Source organism: Hyaena hyaena, unplaced genomic scaffold (assembly GCF_003009895.1).
Source record: "Hyaena hyaena isolate Hyena2069 unplaced genomic scaffold, ASM300989v1 scaffold_1145, whole genome shotgun sequence".
Classification (NCBI taxonomy): Eukaryota; Metazoa; Chordata; class Mammalia; order Carnivora; family Hyaenidae; genus Hyaena; species Hyaena hyaena.
This window is the reverse complement of record NW_024081778.1, coordinates 457,032-474,884: the sequence shown is the minus strand read 5'-3', so window position 1 is coordinate 474,884 and position 17,853 is coordinate 457,032. Positions and strand designations below refer to the sequence as shown.

The following is a 17,853-nucleotide window of genomic DNA, read 5'->3' as shown; positions in this document are numbered from 1 at the left end:
CCTCAATTCAGTCTCAAAGGAGCATGGCTTTAAATCGCTGTGTCCTCCATATCATTACTCCAGTAGGGGTTGTTACTGCAAGGCCTTTGGCCTTAATATCTTGACCTAAAAAGATCTTTCAGGTCTCAGTTTTTTTTTTCTTGCTGGAGTAATTTGAGGGCCGTAGAGAGTGAAGTCCTCTATGCCAAAGCCCAGAGCTTGAGAATATAGAGGGTGGCTTAATCACTTAATGTTTATAAAGTGGCTCACAGATGAAACGTGCTATTATTAGGCCCCCAGAGGAAGACTCATGCAGTTTTAATGCAGCAACTGAGAGTGTCTCAGGAAATCTCATAGGCAGCATGCGTTCAAATTGGCTGAGGCAGAAGCACTGTCTGTTGGCCCGGCATTTAGCTGAAGAGCTCTAGAAAGGCTCTTGATCAGGGCAAAGCCTGGAAGACAGAGCAGGGAGGAAGTCTTACAGGAGAGTTGTGATTGGGAACAACAGCCATCTCAGTGAGGGGGCTGGTGACATCTGGAGCTTGTCAACTCGGTGGTGGTGGGCCACTTTACACAAGCCCCTGTGAGTGAGGAGACATTTTGCGAGAGAAAAGAGCCTTCTTATTCTATGACCGCATCTTTGATGATTCACTTGATAAACTTAAGTATGCACAATTTTTACAGTTCAACATAAAGGTGGTGTGTGTGTGTGTGTAAGAGGAGGAGGAGTAGAAGAAGAAGAATACTTTGGCTATTGGCTACTTACTTTGCTCCTCTGTCCTGCAAGTGGAAGGAGTTCTGGGAGGTACAGGAATGAGGAGGAGTAGGAAAGGGGTGGTAGGCCTGGAAAAAGATGTTAATTTGAACATATAAAGGAGTTAAGTGAGAGTTGCACAGGGAAAGGGTAAGTCATGGAGGAAGAACTAGATGACAGACACTGCTTAAATCCAAATGGGGCCATATCTTCCAAACATGACTTCCAGGTTCACTTACCTCTTCTAGTAGGTTTGGTTGACCACTCATGGTAATACCTCAGCCTGATACTGCGTAAAAGGTGGACATTTCTCCTTGCCTGAATTCATGTGCTGAGAGTTCCCTTATCTGGATTTTCTCCCTCCCTTCCATCTGTGTGTCCATCAAAGAGAACTACAAATTATTAGAAATGAACAAACCAAAGAACACTTCTAAATTATTTCAGAAGGTAGTTCATATTTTATAGCCTCAACTTCAAAGACAGGAGTGGGGGAGGGGAGGCTTTGTCTGGATAAGGGTTGGGGGAAGGTGAACAGTATGTAGCAGTGGAAAAATACATCACTGAGAAATTCAGGGATCTTGTTCCCGTTCAACCTAGTTCTGTCTCTAGTTATGTTTAATATCATTTATGAGGTATCTAGATTTACCAGCTACTCTTCATACATTCTCTCCAATCCTTTTGACATGCCTATAAAGTACATTGATTGATCTCCATGTCAATAAATAGCCTCACTAATAGGCAGGTATGCTGGGCTACCTCTGACTGATTGCAGGGCTGGAACACATTTTTGTTTGTTTGTTTGTTTTGTTTTACGGTTTATTTATTGAGGAAGCGAGAGAGAGAGAGAGAGAGAGAGAGAGAGAGAGAATCCCAAACAGGTCCCACATTGTCAGCACAGAGCCTGACATGGGGCTCACTCTCAGCATGGCAAGATTATGGCCTGAGCCAAAACCAAGAGTCGACTGCTGAATCAACTGAGCCACCCTGGATCACTTTGTTTTACACATTTTGCCTCCCAGGTCACTCTAAGCCCAGTATTTCCACTCCTATATATTTATTCAAGATAAATAAACATGTATGCCTTCCCCAAGACTTGTAGACAAATGTTCATTGCAGCTTTATTTGTTGTTCCCCAAACTGGGAACAACCCAATGGATAAACTGTAGAATATCTATGTGATGAAATACTACTTACCAATAATGGAACAAACTGTGGCTACAACATGGTTGACTCTTTAAAACAAAATATGCTGAGTAAAAGAATGCAGACATAAAAGAATGCATACTGTATAATTTTGTTGATATGAGGCTCTAAAACAGAGCCTCATATTAGGCAAAGCTAATCTATAGTGGTAGAAATTGGAGTAATTGTCACTTGGGAGCCTGGGATGGAGATTGCTGACAGAGAAGAGGCAAGGGAAAGTTTTCTGGACTAGTGGAAATGTCATATATCAAGAATGGGGAAGTAGTAACATGAGTGTACATACTTGTCTTAAAATTTAAACATTTGAAAAATGACTTTCATGCAAAGGAAGGGGAGTAAACTTTTTGTATTTTGGGAACTCTGAATTAAGAGAACTAATGGAAGAGTCTTGGCCCTGTTGTTTGGCCAGAAGGTGGTGTTCAAATCCTAGTTCTTTCCTGGTGATTCTCAGTAAGAATCTTTTCCGACTTGGCCATCCCTGCCTCCCATCTATAAAAGGAACAGTGTGACTATATCAGAGTTTCTCAACTCTGGCCACATTGTAGAATCTTCTGGTGGACCTTTAAAAAAATGTGCAAAGTCTGGGTATACACCAGAGAGTTGGATTTATTTCATCTCACACTTATTTCATCTGTGTGTGTGTGTGTGTGTGTGTGTGGTGTGGTGTTTTCTTTTTTTCCCTTTTAATTCTCCAAGCAATGGTGATTCTCATATGCATGAAAAATGGAGAACTGGTGAACTAGATGATCATTAAGGGCTCCTGTAGATCTGTGAATTTTGTCTTAAAGTTTGCTTCAGGAGCAAAAAGAACCAATTTTCCCTTGGCTACTGAGACAATAAATTAGACAAATAAGGTTCTTGGAGCAGAAGATAATGAGGCAAAATAGTTCAAAAAACATAGAAGGCACTAGGTAGGTTTAGTTTTTCATAAGTAAGAAAATTTAAACAAAAAGTCACAACATTTCAGATATTAAATGTGTAGCAAGAGCTGCTGTGGGAAATATATAATGAACATTTATTTACTATTGATAATTGACAGTATGTTTTATTATGCATTGCTTCCCTTCATGTTTAGTGTACCTATGTAAACTAGCGTGAATGCTATCTCCAGTGAAGTTTGACAAACCTTGCCTGGCTTGGCTAAGATAATACACAATTGTGAGGATCATTAAACCCGTCTGTTAAGGAAGGATGTGGAATCTTTATATCCAAAGAACGTACATAATTAAGAAAGCATTCTTTGTCTCAATAGATATAGTTAAGAATTTTCTTTGTAATTGTGAAAAATCATTGCAGTTGGTACCATTCCAAACATGATGGCATTTTCTTAGAGGCAGCAGGTAAAGGTTTTGTGAAGAGAGGAGATCTCTAAAACTGTGATAGATTAGCTGTTCTCAAAGTGTGGTCTGGTGGTTTGTATGGTCAAAACTATTTTCACAATAATGCTAAAGTATAATTTTTTCCACTCTCATTCTTTGAGGATACAGTGGAGTCCAGGGGTTGCTCAATGTGTAATACAACAACTGCCATGATGCAGAAGCAGATATGAGATTCCATCTGTCTTTTGTTAAGCCAGATACTAAAAATGTTTGCAAATATGTAAATCTTGATACTCTACTCACTAATATTTGTTTGAAAAGATTACTTTGTATAACAACTATTGTTTATGTTAAATGTAGGAATTTATTATTGTTTTAAAATGGACTGACAAATAAAATGTTTCTCAGTTTTAACTTCTAGCATGGTAAATATTGGTAGCTATAACCCACATAAACAAAATCTCTTTGCTGTCTTTAATAACTGTTAGGAGTGTAAAGAGATTCTGGGATCAAATAGTTTGAGATATGTTCAATGCAGACATTGAATGCAGGCCTTTTTGGATGAGAGATCCTGATCCTATGAAAAGCTAACTCCCCTACATGAGGTTCCACTCAACTTCTAGGATAGTGCTTCCCAATTGTTCATGAATATATGCATCACCCAAGAGTCTTCTTCAAATGCTTCTCCACGGGAAGATCTTGAGTGGGGCCTGAGGCTCTGCATTTCTAATACCTCCAGTATTAGGAAGTGGTGCTGGTTTTGACTGCAAGGCTCTTTAGAAGAATGGTAGTGGGGCGCCTGGGTGGCTCAGTCGGTTAAGCGTTCAGCTTAAGCTCAGGTCATGATCTTGCAATTTGTGGGTTCCAGCCCCGCCTTGGGCTCTGTGCTGACAGCTCAGAACGTGGAGCCTGCTTCAGATTCTGTGTCTCCCTCTCTCTCTGCCCCTCCTCTGCTCATGCTCTGTCTCTCTCTCTGTCTCTGTCTCTCTCTCTCTTTCTCCCTCTCTCTCAAAATAAATAAACATTAAAAAAATTTTTTTTGAAATGGTAGTAACACTCCAGCAGACCATTCTCCAGGTCACATACGTGGTTGGATGTGAAAAGCTTGACAGAGGAGTTCAATTAAATCAGCTCCAGAGGAATGAGTCACTTGAAAATCCTGTATCTCCTTGGAAAGCCTCTCCTTTGTCTCTCATTGAAGTTTTCCTACCTTCTAGTTCTCACAAGACTTCTTTGATTTCTCAGTTAAAGGATATGTATTGTTTTGTCATTGCTTTTTTTTTTTTTTTTTTTTTTTTTTTNTCTAACTCCCTAACTTACCTTTGAATTCCTGATCCTATTTTATTCATCTGTCTCTAGCATCTAGTGGCAAGTTGGCATGTAATAGGTACTCAATAAATGCTACATGGATGGATGGGTAGATGGAGGAAAAGTAGTCTTTGGGTCCAGAAATTGGCATCTACAAAACTGCGAAGGAGATAATAATTGTCTTCAGTATTCTTTCACCTCTTTTCTATAGGCAGCATGACCAAATTGGGTAAATGGCAGCCAAGGCTAGCTGGTCTGTGAGTTAGGCTTTTGTCCCAGGGATTTTTACATTTAATATACATCATGCAAGGGACACATGCATGTATTTAGTATGCTGTACTAATAGCTTCTGGATGTCTTTAGCTACAGCTAAAGGCATTTCCCAGCTTCCTCTGCAGAGCTCCCAGGTGAAGTCCTTGAATTGGCAAAACACTCATGGAGCAGGAAACATGGGAGATGACTGGTATGACTCTATGATTGGGGATGACTTTTTAAGTCTCTTCTGTGAATGAAATTCCATGTTTCCTTAAAGGAAGAGGAGATGTGCTTGCATGAGATACTGGCGGTTTTCAGGGCATTCTCTCTGAAGTGAGTTTCTGAGCACAAATTTTTTTTTTCCTTTTTACAGCTTTATATATAACATTTTTTGATATTTTTATTATGCTTTAATTTCATTTATTTTTAATTTTATTGTCAAGTTGGTTTCCATATAACACTCAGTGCTCATCCCCACAAGTGCCCTCCTCCATGCCCATCACCCTCCTTCCTGTCTCCCCCACCCCCATCAGCCCTCAGTTTGTTCTCAGCATTCAAGAGTCTCTCATGGTTTGCCTCTCTCCCTCTCCCCCACTATTTTTCCCCTTCTCACCCATGGTTCTCATTAAGTTCCTCCTAATCCTCCTATACATGTAAACATATGGTAGCTGTCCTTCTCTGCCTGACTTATTTTACTCAGCATAACACCCTCAAGTGCCATCCATGTTGCTACACATGGCCAGATTTCATTCTTTCTCATTGCCATGTAGTATTCCATTGTATAGATTAACCACATCTTCTTGATCCATTCGTCCGTTGATGGACACTTAGGCTCTTTCCATAATATGGCTATTGTGGAGAGTGCTGCTATGAACATTGGGGTCCATGTGCCCCTATGCATCAGCACTCCTGTATCCCTTGGGTCAATTCCTAGCAGTGCTATTGCTGGGTCATAGGGGAGTTCTATTGTTAATATTTTGAGGAAACTCCACACTGTTTTCCAGAGGGGCTGCACCAGTTTACATTCCCACCAATAGTGTAGGAAGGTGCCTGTTTCTCCACATCCTCACCAGCATCTAGAGTCTTCTGATGTGCTCATTTTAGCCACTCTGGCTGGCATGAGGTGGTATCTGTGTGGCTTTGATTTGTATTTCCCTGATGAGGAGGGACGCTGAGCATCGTTTAATGTGTCTGTTGGCCATCTGGATGTCCTCTTTGGAGAAGTGTCTGTTCATATCTTCTGCCCACAAATTCCACTCCAATATTACATTCTTCTGGTCAACAGAGTGGTTTTTATATGCAGGTACACTTGATGGAGGGAAGTGGTATTCACTAGGAAGGACTTTAGAGACTGAAGGAGCAGGTAGAATTCACCTAGTTCTAACATAAAATTTCAAACTATTGTAGACAGGAATATTTTGTCCATTTCACCTGATACTCATTTGCCAAATTCTGAGACTGATTCAGAGCAGAGTTGCTCTGGTTTTACAGGATAAGGAAGAACTAAAACCTGTCACCAAGAGTTATAAATCTCACTAGAATGTCAATGGCATCTATGAGCTGGGATGTAATAAGAAATGAAATACTCATAGAGATTTCTTTGCTGTTTTCTTCCTCCCCACAACATAGGGGATATTATCCAACTGGGCCTTCCTCATCTTTTCCCTCCTCTCCTGACTTTTCACAGAGCATTCTCCTCTAACATATCCAAAATATTCCTCCTTAACTAAGCACATTAGGGAATTCAATTGCATTAAAGTATTTTTTAAGAGTCACCAAATCGTTTATTTTTTTAATAACCTCAGACTAAATTTAGTTGACTGTTTTCCTTCCCTGAGTCCTTGTGGTCTGGGATCCACACAAATATACTCTGTCATAGCCCTTACACAACGATTGGGTTTGCACTCTGGTTTGTCTCCGTCACTAGGCAAAGAGGACAGTGACATTGCCTTTTAGTATTCCTGCTCCCAACCAAATGTTTGCTGAATGAATGAATTATCTTTTAAAGATTATAAAAGATTTTCTACATTGACTCTTGCACAATAAAGCTGTGTTCTTGAAAACTTGCAGTAAACAGAGTATTTACAAATCAAATTGTGTATTAGTCCAGGAAGGAAGGTTCTTGTTTAGCAAAACCTTGGGGTGAATATTTAAAGGAGTTAAGAATGAATTCAACAAATGTTCAAGAGATTTTGACTAAGCAGCTTTTGTGTTTAAGGCACTAGGGTAGGTGCTAGGGATCTAAAAGATGAATAAAATGGGTCCTGGTTTAGCAATCATCCGTAAGCAAGTCATATTCTAGGCTTTCTTTTAACTGAATGCTGTCTTTATTTGATGGGTTATATCTGTGTTGATGGAAAAAATAAAATGGATTGTTGCTAAGTTGTATTTGAATACAACTGCAGATACATGAATAATATACTTTTATATATAGTACATACATTATGCTTATGTATGAATTAAATGTATATGATTATACATAATAAAACATACACATTTACATATGTGTGTGTATACACACACATATATTATGTTTTCTGTATTTATATCCTATGTCTACTCATCTACTTTATATTCTTCTGGAAATGTGCTATATAATTAAAAAAAACAAACAAAACAGAGCAGGTGAAAATTCCAATGAAAATGCATTTCAGAAAATTTCATAATGCTCTTCAAACATACACTGAAAACTCTCTCTTAGAATTCCCTGAAGGTCAGATCCAGAGACTACAATAGAGACCTGAGTTTGAATCCTGCCTCAATTTTTGTCTAGTTGTATAACTGTGGGGAAGTAATGGAGACTAACTGAGCTTCCGTGCCCTCATTTGTAAGATGAGAATAGCAGCTACCTCACAGGGCTGTTAAAGAGACAAATAAGGTGGTATTTGTGAAAGCACAATGTTTATTACATGGTCAACTCCAGATATCACCATGCTTGCCAGATAGCCTGCCTTCTTGGGGAGTTTAGAGTTGAATTCCTTTGCAGGTGGGAAATAATAAGCTAGCCAGCCAACCACTGTGCTGAAGAAAATGATGCTAGCAAAGGTCCTAAGAACAGTTCTTTTAACCCCATTTAAAGATTAGATTCTTAAACTAGTAAATATATAGCATTACTCTAAATGGCAGTCTGAGTTTTTTTTACATAGTGAGACCCACCATCTGGTCTATTGGTCATCAGAGGAGAGTAGACCATGCACGAAGGCATCCCAATAAGGATGCCTCCATCACTGAAGTCATAACCTAAAAAGCCTATTGTTCCCTTTGGGAGAGGGTCAATATAGAATGGGACTTGTTGTCAGTGTGTGGTAAGGCCATTGCCAAAGAGTTCCTCTCCTCTTCCTTTCCTGAAATTTTGCATCTGCTTTTTTCTCCTGGGCAAGGTGAGTCTTTGCTAAAGATGCTATAAAGATGGCTCCAAATGAAACAGATAAAAAGAACCCTCTCTGTGACTTTTAATCTGAGACAGTTGAATTCATCTCACTTTCAAATACATCAGCAGCAAACTATTGTATGCATTTTTAGTTTTGTCTTAATTTAAAATATTGAGTAATTATATTTTGGAATATATTTCCCTCCCTTCCCTCAGCAGATGAGAAAAGGGGCTAAAAATCACAGTCATAATAACTAACATACATTACGCACTTATTTGCCATTTTTTTTTCTGTGCTTCACATTTATTAAATTGCTTACTCATCCCAGCAAGAGGAAAAAGAAGCATACAGAGACCTTGGAGTATACCATGGAGCCCGTCAATAAAGTTGACCTTGCATATGCTCATGGGGTCTCAAAAGGATGGCAGAAATCAGATAGGCCATATTTACAGTGAGTTGGAAAACTACTTCCACTTCAGAAAATCCTGTTGTTTTAAAATCTGTTAGAGTAGAAATCCTTTTGGGAGTGATATGCTTATAAAACAACTAAATACTACTCCATTCCTCCATGCTACATTGTAAGGCAATATATAAATGTGGAAATTTACCTTTCACAGATGAAGTCTCAAGCATTGAATCATATAAGTTCTTTTATAGTACATTCTGTGTGTAAGTGTAGTGCATGTAAGACAGTAAAAAAGAGTATCTCTGTTTTCCAAGAATTAGTAATTTAGTTGGAGAGAAGCAACATGCATGAGACGTTGGGAGTGCCAAGTCAATAGAAGTGGAGCAAAGTATGGGAAGGGTGCCCAACATATAAAGCAATAAAGAGCAGAGTACAGAGTAGGGATTCAATACATTTTATTCTTTGTCTTCATAGACCATATTTTCTCTCATGCCCTCTCAATGTCAGCATTTCTGAAGCCCTTTGTATTTCTCAAGTTTCCCTATTAGAACCTCTCTGTTGATGTCTCACAGGTTATTGGGACGTTTCTCTCTTAGAGCAGAGTTCATGTTTACAACTACCAAAGCCATATTCTACATGTTCTGTAAACACTTTATAGGCAACTAGTTTAGAGTAGGTTTATTAGGGGCGCCTGGGTGGCTTAGTCGGTTAAGCGTCCGACTTTCGCTTAGGTCATGATCTCATGGTTCGTGGGTTCGAGCCCCGTGTCGGGCTCTGTGCTGACTGCCAGCTCAGAGCCTGGAGCCTGTTTCAGTCTGTGACTCCCTCTCTCTCTGACCCTCCCCTGCTCACGCTGTCTCTCTATATATATAAAAAAATAAAATAAAAAAAATAAAATCCAAGAGACTTTAAAAAAAAAAAAAAGAGTAGTTTTATTATGTTCCTCCCCCAACTGCCATCCCCTCCCCAATTAATTATGCCAGTCAACATCTCTATCTGTCATACCTGTTGGTTCACTAGACCAACCCAAGCTTTAATTACTGGATCACCTCTAACTCCTATTCAACATTTAACAGATCCTAAGTTCTCTCAATTACTTTTTTCGGTGTTTCTTGCAAACACCCTTTCATTTCACACCATCATTATTGTAATTATGATTCTTTGCAATTTCAGCTAGACCAGTAGTTATTAACAGTAACGTGATGGCTCAGGAGTGGTTTGATGTGGGTTATGAGTTCTCTTTTTGCAAACAATTAAGGGTCCCCATGATTTACTTAAAAGTTACAAAAAGGAGATAATTCCTTTATTACTCTGTGTATGCCTGTCAGAAATTGTTTAAATAGGAATTTAATTAAGTTCTAAGTGATGGAAGACTAGAGTTGGGTAAGTATAAGGAAATGGAGATTGTGTGTAGAGAAGAAAGGGAAGGGATCACATGAGTCACTTGGCTTAATTGTAGTCCTCCAGCCTCAGCAGAGGCCAAAGTAAGGGAGATGGGAAAGTAGGTGGTACTTCCGACACACAAGCCATGATAAATTATCTGTAGGTTTGGGGCATGTGTGTGAGCTGTGTAACTCAAGGCTGCAGCAATAATAATGATGGCAAAATAATTAACCTTTATTACAGACTTGTGTAGCAGGCATAGTGCTAAATGGTCTACATGGGTAATCTCACTAATGACTTTGTTTCAAGGCTCTGCTGGCTTGTATTTGTTTTAGTTCACATACACATGTGACAGAAAGTGTGGACCTGGAAGCCAGACATGACTGACTTAGAAATCTACCTTTATCATTGTCAGTTGTGCGAACTTAGACAAGTCGTGAGCCCCCATGAGACTTACTTAATCCAGTGGAGATCATTATAACTACCTGTTAGGGTTTTGGTGAGAAATATGGATATAATACATGGCATGGAAGAGATTTATAGCTGTCTACCAAGAGCTGTTTTTCCTTTCTCCTTTATGGGTACATAGCTAGACTACATTTTGTGGCTAATTTTGCTATTAGGTATAGCCTTGTGAGGAGCAGGTTACTCCCATGAAATGTGAGCAGAAGTGATTTGTGCACCCTTAGGCCTGGCCCATAGCCCCTCACATATTTTCCTCCATGTTCTGACTTTTTTCCATCTGACTTGGCTGGAGATGCCTACGGAAACTTTGGAAGCCATAGTTAGAGATAGATGAGCTGCTGTTGTCCTGGCCTCCTTCATAAAGTGCTGAGAAACACTATCCTGGACCATTAGGTGAGAAAGAAAGAAAGAACCTTGTTCTTAAAGTCTCTGACATTTTGGAATTTGTTGATGCCATCTATTCACTCTAATACCTAAGACTCTAGAACTCTGCATAGCATCTAGTGTTTGGCCAAGAAATACTCTTCCCATCAGGTCATGTATGAGTTTTGCTTCTACCATCTGGTGAAAATGGGTATATACATTAAGTGTTTAAATTTTTGTTGGCTATTGAATTAGGAGTCATGTAGGAGTGTAGGTTGGCCACACTGGAAAAAAATATCCCTCATAACTAAGCCTCATTTACCAGAGACTTCACTTCAACTTAATGATATGGTATTTACTGCCTGTGATGGAGTTGTTTGGTCACTCACTCAGCACACCAGGTGGCTGCTCCTTCCTGAATTATGGTCCTTTGGCTTTTTACTTTGTTTTTCAATTATGTCATGAAAGAAAATATACCAGCAAAGTAGAAAGGACGACTTACTAAAAATGGGGACTACTAAATCCTTTAGCACACAGACCCTTGGGGGGTGTTCAGATGAAGAAATTTGAACCTCCAGCTCTCCAAACTCCAGCATTGTGCAGCTTCATGAGGCAAGGTCTCTTGAGTGGGTAAGATAAAGTCCTTCATCACTGGCAAATCACTGGAGCTCTTTGAGATCATTTTCTTCAGTAAGATGTTGCTAAGGCCCTCTGTACCTCAGTACATTTCATACTCAATTCTTTGTAGTTGGTCAGGCTATTGAAGATCATATGAATATGTATGCTCATACAGGAGGAAAAAACACAGTTTCATGCAAAGGTTATGCTGCTTACCATTATTTTTATTACTTTATTGGAGTCAGGAGACTTAGGTTCTACTCTTGACTCTGACACTAATTAACCACTCTGCTTGAGTCAAATCTGTTACTTCTCTGGGCCTTTGTTCCTCATCTATAAAACAACACTGTTGATCCAGATGATCTCGTGGGTACCTTCTAGCCCTAGAATTCAGTGATTTTAAATTAATTCTGTGATTCTGTTATTAAAAGGCAGCCAGCCACATCGTCAGCAGTCCTCCATGACCGTCAGCTTCCATTTCTAACAAGCTAGGTGAAGGGCTCCATGAAGCATCCTTCTTAAGGCACTGCACCTGTTTCCTAGGAGCAGCTCTGCGGGCAGTCCCTATGAGGGAGCAGCGGCAGGGTAGCCAACAAGGTCCATTCTTCCTGAGTGCTGGACAAGGGGAGAAGGTACCTTAGTCTGAGCCACTATTCTGGACACAGTGCTTATTTTATTATCAGCTTAAATAGGGCCCCATTGATCTCCCTGTAAACCAGTGTTGAAATCTTCCTTGTCATATATCCTGAGCCTCTTTACCAAGAGAATGTGTGTGTGTGTGGGGGAGGACAATTATTGCAGGATTTTCTGTTCACTTTTGTCACCCCACAGCACCCCCGAAAACTTCCTTAATAATTATCTGTTAGGCATTTTTCGCTACCCTTCCCATACCTATAACATAATTTGCCCTTCCCTAAATGACTTTCTTCTTCCTTCCAGTCTCTGTTTTCACTCTGTAATTCATAATTACTCTCCATTTTATGCCCCACTATTTTCCACCTCATTAACTTTTACTCTTGGCATGAAAGTGCCTCCTTTATAGGCTGCAGTGAATGAACAAGAAGGAACTCACATTTGGCCTCTTTTGAATTTAAGAAAATTTTTCTTATTTTCCTCTTTGGGATAGATGAATGTAGCAGCACCCTTATAAACATCCTACATGGAAAACTGATATCTTTCCTGCCCTTTGCCACATTTTCAGAATTTCTTTGAATTCAGAAATTCAGGGGCGCATTTTTACTGACTATATATTTCATTAATTTTATGTAAATTTCTGAGGCGATTTCCCCATCACACATCAAATGGTAGACAAAAGCCCCATGCTACGTCTGCCTTTGCTACACATTGGTTTTAAAAAGTTATCTTCAAGGTTTACTGGATTTTCATGTCCTACACATGCATCCTCTCCTTTTTTCTCAAACACATAATGTAACAAAGGAATAAGAAGCTGTATGTATTTGGGTAATTAATAACTGAGCTGGTCTAGGTTAAGATGTTCTTTATGATGATAGGATTGTATCTTCATTCATACACTTAAGGTTTTTGTTGGGGCTCTAGAAATTGAGTCAAGGTTAACTGACTTCCAGGGAAGAGGATATTTATGTTAGGAACCAGGCAACAGAGCTAGTACTGTAGACCCCTACAAGTACTCATAGATTCTTACAAGCTCTGTGAAGCTGGCAAAATTACTTAAATTCTCTGAGCTTCAGTTTCTTCGTATCTAAAATGAAGACAACAGGGTTTAGCTTGTAAAACTTTGTGAGGACTAATTACTGAATAACTGCATGTTAAATATTTAAATCTTAGTAAGTGTTAAAGAAATAGTATTTATTATCATTATTATTTCGTTCTAGAGTCTAGTCTCCTCCAGTGACTATAAGTCCCACATTCGAGGACTTTGTTGTACTCATAGTTTGTTACCTCTGCACCCAGCAAGCACTCCACAAATGTGTGTTGATTGGACAGATGATGTCTTTAGGACTTAAAATCCTTTGCTTACATTGATTAAAGTAAACTTTACCCTCACAACTAAGTAGTGGAGTGGGAAGAAAATATCAGTTTTAAGGCCAACCTTCATAGTTTTCTCCAAGGAAGCCTCTAATCCTTTGGAATTAAGACCTTGTCTTCCTCTGAACTTTCCTTGCATACTCCTTGTGTCTTTATCAGAGTATCTTATCATTGTTAGACTGGTAGTTACACTGGCTCTGCTTCTGTCTGTAGGCTTCTGAGGGTTGGATCTGTGACCACTGTAACACCCTCAATACTACTGAACCTACCACATCACACACAGAGCTCTCGATTCTATTGAGCTGGAGAGGACAGGTATTAACAATGCTTAAGTGTTTTTGGCACCAAATCTCAAAATTCCTTTGCAAGCCCCATCTTCTGATATATTTAAGAGAATACAATTTCTGCCTTCAAGGAGCTTTTACTCTAATAGGAAATTGTAATGTTGTCTTCAGTGCAATGGATTCCAGGGTTTCCTGTTGAATGAGTGATTGTTGGTTGACTAAATGCATGAAAGAGGCAAAAGCTGTTATCTAGTTTAGCAGGAAAGAATGAGAAAGCACAGAAAGGTTAGGTGGTTTACCTAAGGCCACACACCAAGTTAGAGAAGTAGGACCTGGAGCTGCCAACTCCCATATGAATGTCCGTTCAAGCACAGAATGCAGCATGCTTGAATTAAGGATCTCAAACATCTTGGAGCACCTGGGTGGCTCAGTCAGTTAAGCGTCCAACTTTGGCTCAGGTCATGATCTCACGGTTCGTGGGTTCAAGCTCCGCATAGGGCTCTGTGCTGACAGCTAGTTCAGAGCCTGGAGCCTGCTTCAAATTCTCTGTCTCCCTTATTCTCTGACCCTCCCCTGCTCATGCTGTCTCTCTCTCTCAGAAATAAATAAAACATTAAAAAATTTAAAAAAGGATCTCAAACATCTCAAAGCTAATTTTTGGCTATGAATAGGCACCTCCTTCCTGCTTGTCCATGATACAGTTTTTCCTTTTTTCCCCCCAAATAAAAGTATTTGCAGGAAAAAGACCATTCTGACCAAATGTGCTTTTGGTAGAAATTCTAAGACCAATTTATTACATCAAATCCTGATTTAGATTTCAGAATTCATTTGAATATATCAGTTGCACAATTTGTATATTTTCCTCTGTCACCAACCACAAGCAATTTCTCCCTTTTGGGATCATTGTATCTTTAAATATAAGACATAAGAGACAGGAATTACCATAGCAACTTGCTTTCCAATTAGACTGCAGTTGCTGACAAGCCATCTGATCAGACAAGGTCAGTGACAGAATAAGCTCCATAGTATTTAAAGAGAGCTGGGGAGGTGCAGGGACAATGAGGAAATGAGGAAGCTATTGGAAAATTTCTCCCTAGAGTGGAATGTGAGTCCTTTATTGCTTGCTGCTTGTATAATCTGAAGAAGTCTCTTAGAGTAGCAACAGTTTGTAACATGCCAACAAAAAAACTGGGGAACTGAGGCAATGAGATGTTCAATTGTGGTTGGTTTTCTTCTATTTCTCAAAGCTTTAGAAAACTAAAGACTGAAAATCACTAACTTGAAAGGTAGAAGCTGAATGGGGGACTTAATGAAGAAGCAAATACAGGAGAACTCTTCAGCTCAGATAGGGAATTGAGGATCTATGAGAGGAGATGGAATGGTCTGAAACCAAGTTTGCCTTGTAGGGTCATGGGTGTGGACCTTGGCTCCAGACATCATAGGAAGTGTAGCTGGCCTTGAATCCTGCATTATCTGGGCCCATTTCAGTGACTGCCTCTCTCTCCCCTCTCGCTGTATTAGTCTCTGCTTTAAAGAAGAAACACTCATTTACACCAAAAGTGTCCATCTCTGACAACTGATTACTCTGATTGAAGAGGAGGGCATTGGGGTGCCTGGATGGCTCAGTCAGTAAAGCATCCAACTTTGGTTCAGGTCATGATCTTTGCAGTTCATGGGTTTGAGCCCTGTGTTGGGCTCTGTGCTAACAGCTCAGAGCCTGGATGGAGACTGGTTTGGATTCTGTGTCTCCCTCTTTCTCTGTCCTTCATCCACTCATACTCTTTCTCTGTCTCAAAAATAAACAAACATTTAAAAAGGGTGGGGAGAGCATTGCAGTTTAACAGGGAACATAGATGTAACCAAAGAGTCATGATGAATACTGGGGACAATGGAGCACATAACTAAAATAATTTTGGAGCTTTCTGACCTTTCTGGAGCCCCTTAAATACATTTGTGACCTACCATGGTTTCATAGAAGGGTGGTTAAAAGCAAACTCTCTCTCCTCAACTACTCAAGGAAAAAATGAAATGAGGTCATTGTTCTAGTGGCCAAATTATAGGTGCAGCTCAGATACAGGCAATATAAGGAAAGCAAACACAAAGTCCTATTCTCTAGGAGCATTGGTGTTGAGGAGATGAGACCCAAAGCTCAAATGTTTAATGTCCAGGAAGAGAGCTTGGATTAATTCTCTGCCTGACACTCCCTTTCTCTCTGCCCTACCCCTTCCCTAGCTATTCTCTGCCTGAGGACTGAGTAGGAGGAAGCTAGTTCTAACATGGGAGAAGATGAGAGCAGGGGTTCCTGAGAGCTGGTGAGATGAGGCCTTGGCTTATCAGGGTATTTAAGTATTGCCTGTTGCCAACAAGATCTTGAGTAGTTGAGAAAAGCTGACTTGCTAAACCCATTCCCAAAAGGGCCCAGAAGTCTCTGTGGCTCTCGAGACCATGTTAGAGCAAAACAGTGTCTGCAGGATCAACAGGTAGCACCTAGTTTTAGGTTTCTACTTTCTTACCAGGGGTGTGATCTGGCACAGTCTCTTCATAAATCTTACATGTGAAGTGGGTAAACAATTCTCTCTTCTACTTCATATCATCAAAATAAAAATTGAGTGAATGCTTTAAATGGTAAAGCATTAAACATAAACATGTTTGTGGAATTATTACAATGATTGTTATCACTGCTTTTATTTTTCTTTGAGGATACCTCTACTCCATGCCCCATTCTAAACTCCTTTTCCTCCTTTCCATTATGCTTTTTATCAATAGTTTTTGACATGAAACTCAACCAGTTTCATAAAATGACACCTAAGCAATTACTATACATGCAGCATTACTCTCCCCCAGGGAAATAGATAGAGGGTGACATTTAACATATACAATGGTACTGGGATGTAGAATTTCACCCTGAAGAATGAGTTTGAGAAGCTGTATTAATTTAACATTTTATTTTCTGAAAATGACCCCATCCAGTGTCCCTCAGTTGCAGATGGGGTACTTCTTTTGCTTATATAGGTAGCTATTCACTGACACATTCAACATGCTTTCAATGTCCTTAATCATTAATACTTGTCTTTATACTCTTATATTTTATACAAAAATTACTTTTGTATAATATGGAGTGACTATATTAAAGATATACTATATTCTCATAGGCTGATGGAAAGACAAATCACAGGATTGTAGGAGAAGGGAGTGGACAGAAATGCCAACAATGTCCTAGGAGGTTCTTCTATGCAACTTGCTCCTATTGGCATAGTTTTCTCAAGTCCTTTATATGCTTTCATGCTGATTTTCATTTTCAAAGGATCTTTACCAGTGACAGAAGGGATCAAGGACAAGGAACATTTTATATACATAAACATCATCCCCATTCAAGGTGCAAAGCTGTGGGATGTAACTCCTTGGAAGTACCACCAGGAAAACACCTTAGATCACAGACGACTTCGCAGTGATGCTTATGTTGGCCTTAACCACCCCTTTACTCCACCTACCCCAAGTGGCATTTAAGACTGTGTATCTACCCAGATTCCTAGTTCTCTGTCAAAACTTTTGTACATGTGAGTTTATCATATTACAGAATTGGAGAACTACAGAATTTCCCAATGAGAGGAGAGACTTATGAAATCATTTATTTCAACTTTTTTGGGAATTGAAGACCACAAGAGGGTGACTGTTCTGTAGCTGCTCAAGACCTACATGGGTACTGGTGGTTTATATTTCCAGGCATCAGCTTTGCATTTTAATAAAGGTTTGCAGTCTTTAAACTATGAGTAAGATGAGAATTTCAAGCACTTTGGCAGACCAGCAAGAAAGATCTTTTAGCATATAGGGCTTTAGATATTTCTTAGAACACAAGACGTAGAACTTGATACATTCTGTTGAAGGTGAACATCACCAGTGAATTCAAGCATGTAGCTTCAGTTTTAAGAGTCGAGCAACACTTCTCCTTCTCCTGTACTCTATCTTCTCCCACCGCCCCCCACAGTCAATATGCAGACAGGTAGTAGACATTATATATGCTCTGTTGCAAAGTATATGTTACCATATACTTTAGATTCTCTGTTACGGACATTAACTAACATCTTTAGCCATGACCATTTATATTAAGTGGACATTCAACAAAGTTAAGTACTCTTCA

At 39.5% G+C, this 17,853-nt stretch overlaps 1 protein-coding gene across 3 annotated transcripts in view; it reads right to left on the bottom strand.

The window, feature by feature from the left end:
* Positions 1–17,853, bottom strand: part of FSHR (follicle stimulating hormone receptor) — a 169,325-nt gene that overhangs the window by 48,712 nt on the left and 102,760 nt on the right. The window lies entirely within an intron of this gene.